The following is a 10,167-nucleotide window of genomic DNA, read 5'->3' on the forward strand; positions in this document are numbered from 1 at the left end:
CCTTTCTCAAGGTGCAGGTGTCTTCTTGCTGCCTTGTCAGTTTCAGTTACTAGTGACACACTCTTGCAGTGCCGAGGAAAAGGTTTGCGTTGTGGAAGCTGAATAGACGCAAAATAAAACAAAGCGAAGGAACCAAAGATGCCTTTTCTCTCTCACAGTGCTGGTGACCTTAGGGATTCCTGGTAACAGCAATTGGTACAAAGCTTTGATGGCAATGGTTTGTGGTGCCCTTCTTTAAAAGGGTTGAAGACTGAAGATCTGACTCAGTCCTGATAGCGAGATCTGAGTATGAAACTGTTTCCAAGGAAAAAACTGGCAGCCCTAATTGCTTGGGACACGTGTAAACTCAGCTGGCTTAGTAAAGGTAAAAACCATAATAGTTACGCGGCAGGGGGGTGGACTGAATGACCTGATTGATACAAGAGGTCTCTTCTACCTTTAATTTTCAGCATGAATGTTCTCCCTCTGTAGTTGTTCAGCTGTATTTCATAAGGGCTTCATTTCCCAGTGACTACTCCTTCTTCATGGCTAACTAAATTAGCTGAACATGCCTCATAATGGTCCTTGTTTCTGACAAACATGCTTTCGCTGCTTTTATTTGCCACTTGGCTTTCATGGAGCAGTTGTTTTTAAAGCTAAAAGGCAAAGTAAAAAATAGATGCCATCTTGAATTGCTTACTTACACATCATAAGGTTGATCTCTAAGCTTTTTCTGTCCTGCTTGTGTGTGTAGTTTTTTGGTGATTTTACACTAGATCTATCTCCTCTTTCCTGTTTGCTGGAAGACTTTGGAGGACTAGAACAGCATATGAGGCTCTTGTGTGCTGTGGCTCATGATCCCTTCACCCAACTCCGAGATCAGCTACATCTTTGGCCAAACTCTTCCCAGCTTGGTATAGTCTGCAAACTTTGGCCAGGACCGGCACCTGTCAGGGATGGTCTAGATAATACTTAGTCCTGCCTCAGTGCAGGGGACTGTACTAGGTGACTTATCGAGATCCCTTCCTACATTTCTATGATTATCCTGGTGTAGTGGAAGCTAACCCTGAAGGAGTTAAACTGCATCACTCTAACAGGAGAATGCAAACATGTCCTTAATGTTCCAATTCTGTAGTGTACTGTCTTGGTTATTGCATTTTTAGGGGAGACACCACAAAGCATCCAAGAATCTAAGCTGCAGTTTCTTACACATAACAGGAATTCCGTTGTAGATGAGAAGTATCTCAGAACTTCAACCACAGAATGGGATATATACTAGATGACCTACTATTATGGCTCCATTTCCTCCTACATTCAGTCCACGTTCCTGACTGTGTTAGCCTTGCTTCTACATATTCTAAATCTATGGCCCCCCACCACTGTATTGTCTGAACACGTTTCTGACTCTTCTCGGTTTGTGTTACCTGTAGTAGAACCTCAGAGTTACTAACACCAGAGTTACGAACTGACCAGTCAACCACGGACCTCATTTGAAACTGGAAGTACGCAATCAAGCAGCAGCAGAGACCAAATAAACCCAAACCAAATATAGTAAAGGACTGTTAAATGTAAACTACTTTATTTAAAAAAAAAAGGAAAGCAGCATTTTTCTTCTGCATAGTAAAGTTTCAAAGCTGTATTGTCAATGTTCAATTGTGAACTTTCGAAAGAACAACCATAACGTTTTGTTCAGAGTTACGAATGTTTCAGAGTTATTAACAATCTCCATTCCTGAAGTGTTCGTAACTGAGGTTCTACTGTATATCTCTTTAAATATGTAACTTCAATTTATATTATTAGACAGTCCTAAAGTTATGGTTCATCAAATACCTTCTGCTCAGGACCACTGTGTTCTTAGATTTTTAAAGCCAGAAGGGCCATTGTGACATGTAGATTCCTGCACCAAGTCCAGTAATTTGTAGCTGAAACTATAATGATGGCAGTGTTCCCATTTTATAGATGGCACAGACAGTGCCTGACAGTGACTGGCCTAAGATCATAAGAAGTCCATGATTGAGGCAGGAATGGAACTTTTTCTCTCGATTCCTGGTCCTAAGCCTGGACCATGTTAAACCTTTGAGCTGAAATTTGCATGTAAAGCGCAGGCATCTCTTTGGGCTATGGGCAGAGACAAGAAGGGGCCTGTTTGCTTGTGTATCTCGTATCAACCATGAATCTTGTATCAGCCCAAAACAATCACTGTGCTGACAAGTGGAAAATGCTTCATCCATCTTAGCTTTTTCAGTCATCGCGCCTGCAGCCTTTGCCACAGAGTTCATGGGCTGCCCCTGCTTCCTGGAATAAATAATTTTTTTAACTGTATCTGGCCTTTTCTCCAGCAGGCTGCTGCCCCGACAGATACATTTAGTTGAAGAAAAGCTTTTAAAAAAAAAAAAAACCAAAAAAAACCTGACACCACATTTCTCATTGTTTGCCCTGGATTCGTAAAGGTTTAGATCAGGTTGACATTTGACATTTTCCTACTTCATTTCTGCTTGCATGTGCCTGCAAGAATCTGTCACAGCGGTGCCCTGGGGGCAATGTCAGAAATTATTGGTCTTTCTCTCGACTGTTGTATGTACCGCTAAGGAAACGGATCACCATAGTATCCAAGTGTTTCCCAGGTGAATTAGAATGGCATAGAGGGTCTGTAGGGAATTAAATGAATTTTTTCACGATTGTCCCTTTTGTGGTTACTGAAGGGTCTGCTTGGGTTGTATAAGAAGAATTAAATCCTGTTGGCTATGGTGGAAAAGCTTTACCAGTGAGGAGGGCCATTCAACATGCCCTGGAGGTGGTGTGTCTTCCTTGGCACCCCCCTCCTATCCCCGACACAATGTAAGAAACTCTTTAATGCTGTCAATCAATTTGTGATGCAACTTCTGTCACCAGCACTTGAGCTGTCTTCCCTCCATTGCCTCCAGTTGTTAGGGGGTCACCCAGGAATTAGCCTTGCTGTGTGGACAAGGCTGGTGCAAAGGAGGTCTAGGGGCCATTTCTTTGGTCATTGAATACCAGAAGATTGTCCTATAAAGGTCCTACTAAACCATTGACAGATTGGTCTTGTCAGAAAAGCATTAGTCACTACTAGAGCTTTCTGGGAATGTCCAGGCTCCATTAACCTCCAGGGGCTGCCCATCAAACCAAATCCCTCACCCCAACAGGAGCCGTACAACCAGCCTGGAATCAGTGATGATCAAACCATGGTACAGGTGAAATTTCCAATTGCCCAAGCTCTAACTGTATCCCAAATATTAGATCGAAAGTGTATTTCAGATGTACTGATACTGAATATGGAGGTCTGGAATGCTGAGACTACATATCCCAGCATGCACTGCCCTCTCGATCCAAGCTGTAAGATACCACATTCTGAGACCTGTATTTAGGGTGACCAGATGTCCCAATTTTTATAGGGACAGTCCCAATATTTGGGCCTTTTTCTTATATAGGCACCTTTTACCTTCCCACCCTGACATGATTTTTCACATTTGCTATCTGATCAGCCTATGTGTATTCTCTATGGTAGCTCCAGGACTCGAGGCTGTTTTGCATAAGTATGTGCCTCACCCATTTGCCAAGGGCATGCCTGTTTGTTCTGTGTCATCTGGCTTCTTAGTGGACCTGAACAAATGTGGTTTGTTTGTTTTTGTGGCTAAACTGAAAAATCCTCAAAAAAACCCCAAACACAACATCCACTTCAAACCAAGATTGATTTTTTTTTAAGGTGGTGTTTTTCTCACTGCCACAAAAAAATTGTTTAGCTCAAACGTAACATTCAAATATCATTTCTGAATATTCACTTTCAAAGTAAAATGTCATTTTGAAAATGTCACAACATTGGCATTTTCCAGTTTTGTTTTCCCTTTTTATTTTTTCAGATGAAACTATTTGCTGAAGTCGCCAATGGGGCCCTAAAACCATTTGTTCTATGGTAAACTTACTGTTTCCAGAAAAAAAAATGTCATGCGTGGGTTGCCCTGTGGCCAGTGCTACTCCATTTAAAACAAAAAACCCTTGATTCCACGTCCACACAATTTAATTCTAGATTCCAGCCTGCTCTCCTGCAGTTGAAAGCCAAATAGTTTGTAGCAGGATTAACACTCCCAAAGCCTGCCGGGCTTAAATAAAATGATAATTAGTAACACTCCAGATACTTAAGGAATTGGTGCGGTTGGCACTAAACAGCTGCTATTTACCGACCTGTTCAAGTCAGCAAATGTTGTTGTCCCTCCATGGATATGTAATATTTTAAAAATCACATATTTACTGGACATGGTTTGTTCATGTTTAAAAAAACAAATAGTTTGCTTTTAACATACCCACTGTCTGAAGTAAATTATTCAGCATTCTTTATTTGGGGGCTATAAAGAAAATCTGAATTTATTTTCATATCTTCTTTATATGTATAAAAGCTGCAGGGCATACTTTTATGCTCCCACAGCCAAGAATTTGTGGAATTGACTCAGTCTGTGTTGCATATTTATAAACACTTTATTATTTATTAATGGAGCATCTCAGGGGTAAGTTTATAATTCTGCCACGTGATACCAGCCTTTCAAAATGAAACGTTCATGTCAAAGAGTCTGAAATTAGAGCTGGACTAACAAAGGAATGAGTGAGAATAGCTCACTAGTGTGAAAGCAAAAGGAGGGGAAGTATAGTTTTAAAAAATACATGTGCAGTCAAATATAGAACTCAGTGTCCCTGGGGATCTATCCCCAACAACTTTGGTGGGGGTGTAACTTTCTCTCACACCGTGTGGCCCTTTGTCCCCCTCTAGTGGCCAGGCCATCCTATTTGCGCTAGAGCATTTAAACCTGGTACACCAAACCTTTGACCAGCAGAGGAGTACATTGGCCTCTCATCCAGGTGTAGAAGGCTTTTTTTAGTTTGAATGGAAGGAAGCAAATGGAAGCTGCCCTTGTCTTTCATACAGAGGTGGGATCTGTTGAGATGGCAGTTCCTAGCATGCAATGCTGCATTTTGCTACAATCAATCTTCACTGGGATCAAGATGGAACATTGCATATGGGAAATAAGCTTAATCTAAATGTTTATATCCCGCTGCCCAGTGTGGTAGTAAGAGCTCCTTTGACGTAAGATCAGTTCAGATTGGGCCACCAAATATATAAACATACAGTACATTAAACCAACTACACCTACAGAAGATGCATGTAACCTATTGGTTAAATTCCTTGCTGACAAGTTATCAATGTGGGTGATAAGATTATGTGCTATTTCAACGGGCACTTCTATTGAGTAAACCTAGGTGTTTGCACAGCAGTTTGATCTAGTAAAGTCAGTTCTGGTCTGAAGGGCAGTGGATACTGGCTGGGACGATGAAATAAGAGGGCTTCTTGGTGGAACATTTGCCAGAAACAGTCAGTCAAGCTGAGGTGCTGCTGAGTGAGCAGATGGGTTGGTGGTGGTGGGGGGGGATTTTAGATTTAACATTCTATTAATTTCTGGCCAATCAATCCTTCTGAAGAACACCCTGTGCGTCTTACCTACTGTGCTAATTGCATTTCCCTCTTTGCCTGAATGATAATAAAAATCAATGGGCCAGATCCTGCTTTGCTATGCTGATGTAAATGTGGAGTTATTCCATTCACTTCAGTGACATCAAGACCCTGTTCTGTATTTTCTTTGTCTTGATAAAACACGATCTAGTCGTTTTTTCAGCCAGCTGTACAAGAGAGAGGCTATAAACGGACATCACGCTGGCAACGGTAGGAAGGCTGGTCCAGTGATCCAGCGCTCAACTGCAACTCAGGACTCAGTTCCCATCTCTGTCACAGATTTCCCGGGTGTCCTTGGGCAAGTCAGTTAGCCTCTCAGGTCCCCATGTGTAAACCAGGGATAGCACTTTCCTGCCTACTAGGAATGTTGTGAAGGTAATTACACTGAAGACTGTGAGACGCTCAGACTACGCTAATGGGGGACCATATAAGAACCTTGGAGACAAAGCATATACAACATGCTCCAGCTGACTTAAATAAAAAGTCTAACTGGCACCAGGCCTCCATAATATAATATTTAAAAACTTGACTGCACAATGAGATCTTCCCTGAAAAAATCAGACAGGAGCCTCCTGGACATATCGTGTTGGCTACACAGAATGGAGGATCAATTTTCTTCCCCACCAGAAAGGTGGGTCCATCTAAAGGTGTCCCATAGCATGTTCTGCAGCATGGGATTTTCACTCCAAAGTATTTACATATGCTTTTGGGAAAAGTGGACTCACTGAGAAGAACTCAATATAGCAGCAGTTTGGAGCTATCGGAGGTGAGAAAATCCTCTTCTACATCAGACGAGGCTACCCTGATATATCATGATCTGTTGAGACATGGTTCCTGCAGTAACCTACATAAACAGACAACATGGGACCAAAAGCGAGTGTGTCATGGGAGAAGCTGTGTAGGATTTCAGGCTAGCTGTCAAGTCAAGATGCCTCTGTCTGTTGACGTGTGACCCCAAAAGAGTGAACAGAGCTCTTAGGCCAGACTGGCTCACTGAGCGCATTCTTCACCAAGGCAGACTGAAGCTGGGTTGAACCATTTTACTTCAGCTGATGGCAAGATGGAGCCAACTACAACTTTGCGAAGAGGAAAGAACCCTGTGTTGTGAGGAGACCACCTCAGCAAGCTTGCCTGGCGTCATCTGTGATGGTGATTTCTCTCTTTTGGATTCTCAGTGCTGAAACATTGGTCACCCTAGAGTCATTTTGATTTTCCCCAACTCTGCAACCAGGAATAACACTGACTTCAGCAGCCTCTCCCCCAGACTGTGCTTTCTCATGCTACACAGCCAACTGCTCAGGGGAGAACTTAGAAACCCTGGTTTTGATGATCGCATGTCTCTAGACTAGTAATTTAACAAGCTGGGTGACCTGGCCCAGCTGCTCTGATTTGCTGTGTGCCCATCACCAGGGTATCTGGGCACTAGAAATATTTGCATAAAATTCAATCCAAAGGGAGGTGGCTTCTTCAATTGTGCTGTTTGAGGGTACAGAATATTTTTTTCTTCTGTGTCCCCTCTCCTCCTTTCTGCTTAACTCCTGGGCAGTGAAGTTTATGATCAGTGTAGTAGTGTCATTTCAGACCCCCAGCTAATTCTGATAGAGGCGGCAGGCTTGGCTCTCTTCTCAAGGGTGTGTCACTGTGCTTGCTGCGAAGACAAGACGTGAAGGGAGCAGGGAGGCTAGCATCGCTGGTGGCAGGAGGACAAAGTTGAGTGGCTAGCAAGCACTGTCTACATTTCACATTATTCAAGAGAAGCATCCTGCCACCCTCTGCCCCAGTGCTTTTCCTGAGAGAGAAATCTGGAGTGAAATCCTGCCTCCACTGAAGGCCAGGGCAAAACTCCCATTGACTTCAGTGGAACCAGAACATCACCCCGGGAACCTCATACGCTAGTGCCTCAGCATGCTCACACCTCTTCTGTGTTGATGCACCGATAGCCAGATTGTTATCCCTTCCACTACTGCCCACTGGTCCAAAGCATGCGCTGAGTCTTACACAAATGCAGCTCTCTAGCATGTGAATCAGATTCCTGAGGCCACGGAATACTCCATAGCCGCCAAGGAAGCACTGCAGGAAACCCTAGCTATGGACATTACCAAACTGCCATGATGACGTCACCCACCTGCCTGTCCTACCCTCGTCCTTTGTCCGTACCTTCAAGAAAGAGCCAGCTTTAGTTATAAAAATCCTACGAATGTACAAAACGCCTTTCAATTCTATCCCTCTCTTCTGTTTTGTTATGAACAATATGCACATGTACATAGAGCTCCCTGTGCATATCTTATCCCTATAGATCTAGAGATTGTTTGTGTGTCTCAGTGTAATGTGTAAGTGCACACGGGGCTTTACAGAAATGTGTCTGTATTGTCCAGTGTCCCTTTTATTTAAGGAGTTGGTCAGGTCCATCTGTTTGAATCTCAAGGCAAGCTGGAACTTTCAAGCATTTGCTTCAGATTATATTTGGATCTAGAAAACCTCAACCTGGGCAAGTGTTTCTATTTGGGGCTGTGAAACTAGGCCATCTTCAAGATCAGTGACCTACATTTCCCAGGTTTGGAACTGCAGGATAATGTAGCAATTGTCATGCTCTGTGACTCTCCTGCTAACGTTCCCTCAGCGAGGCTGGGGTGGGGGGAAATCAGTGATAAAGGTGTAGCTTAGTGCGAATATTGGGATATGTTTCACTGGCTAATGAAAAACGACCGATTTCTCATGCTGCAGTTGTGTACCTCCTCTCCCTCCGCGCTCCTCCCCGGTTTGTATGTGAATGCACAGGGGCAGCGGGGGATGTCCTGTAGGGGTGGTGAGTTGAAACGGAGACCATAACATGCTCACCGTTTGGGTCTTGCCAGTATCACCCTGCGGTTCCTTAGCACAGCACATCTCCCCAGCAGCCCTCCTCCGCAGTATTGTCAACCCCAAGCATTCAAAGAGCATGAGGATTGCCTTAAAAACCAAGCGATTTTAAAAAGAATGCACGTGGGATTTTTTTTTTCAAACTTTTCTCTGCCGCCATGAGGGCTAGACACCTACTTCAAAAGAAACCTGAGATGCAGTCACTGGACTCCAATAGCTGGGGGCTGTAGAAAAAACACCAAATAGTATGACACAATAAAATTGCGAGACTTGGCAGTGCTACCTCGCTTCTGCTGACAGCTACACTGAGCTTGAAGCCCAGTGCCTCGTCCATCGTGGCTCTGCCATTCACACAGAGATCCACGAGGACGTTATGGGTTCTGCAGCTGCAGGACAGCCACAGGACAGCTGCTCTGTTCAAGAAGCTATAGAGATGGCCCCATTCAGGACGTGCGCCTGCAGGTGCCAATGGGCCAGTGAGCAGCTTGCTATGTGACAAGTTTACAGTAATGTTAATACTGAAGAGAGAGTTAATAAGAGTTCAGAGAGTTAATAATCCCAACCCTGTTTTCAAGCTGCACAAAGGTTTAATGCCAGGACAGGTACTGTTTTGTTGTAGGACTGTGCAATTAGCATCCATTTTAAATTCAGTTCAGGTGCTGCTGCTTCAGGGAAACCATGTAGTCTCTTGTGGGTCTTTTTAAAGTTTGCAGTTGCCAAGGTTATAACGCAGAACTGGTGCTAAAACTCCATTTGCCTCTACTGATGCTAGCTGAATTACTGGTAATAATAATCCCATCACACTGTAAGGTGTTTTGTAGAGTTTGGGCCTGAATCCCCTCTGCCCTGAATCTTGTAATGTCGTTTACACAAGAGCACAAGGAGAGTCAAATGCAACCGTTCCGATGGGCTGGTATTTTAGCCCTGGTGTAAATGACCAGACAAGGGAAGGGCGATGGAGAATCAGCCCATCCGGTACAGGGATCACTTTACCAGCTGCTGAAATGTGGTCATCTCTGGGGTGGAATTCAGGTGCTATTCTTAAGCATAGACACTATGCGACAGTGTCTATAGGCAAGAAGGGAAGAATATTGCATGCAGTTGAAACCATAGAAGGGCAATCAATGTAGGCAGAATAATTACTAGATGAAGAATCTATCCTGGCCCTGTGCCGTAATGACTCCTCTATCACAGGTTTGTATTGATATTTGTGAAATCTAGCCCAGCTATTTTGTTAAAACACCAGACCCAAACAAACAACATGAACTTGATTAGATGTATCCCCCGCCTGGATTATTTACTTTGTAAATGTCTCCCCTCTTGTTCAGGTGTTAAAAATGCAGGGAGCTGGGGATTTAAGCAGACCTTCCATGCTCATCGATCAAAATCAGTTTTAAAAGGATTAATCCCTGCAGATTAATACTAATTTGATTATCACTGTGTCCATGGTACAGTCTGTCTTTTCGATAAGCACTCATTTAATCAGATGTGGCATTAAAGATGCCCTTTAATTTATAAGAGGAACTACAAGATTCAGGTACAATTACCTATAAAACAATAACAGCTAGCTCTTATTAATGCTTTTCAGCCATTGATCTCAAACACGTTAAAAAGCTAGGCAAGCATCACTATCCCCATTTAACAGATAGGGGAACAGCAACACAGATGTTAGTTTATCTGCCTAAGGTTATGATGTGTATTTAAGGACTAGCTAATAGATGTGGTCAGGAATTTTCCATCAATTTTTTTTCAGTGGAAAAATGCAGTTTTTGCAAAATTGACATCGTCTGCAGGAAAATGTCTGTTTTGCC

Source organism: Emydura macquarii, unplaced genomic scaffold (genome assembly GCF_026122565.2).
Source record: "Emydura macquarii macquarii isolate MOO-44397 ecotype Brisbane River unplaced genomic scaffold, CSIRO-AGI_Emac_v2 contig_1644, whole genome shotgun sequence".
Taxonomy (NCBI): domain Eukaryota; kingdom Metazoa; phylum Chordata; order Testudines; family Chelidae; genus Emydura; species Emydura macquarii.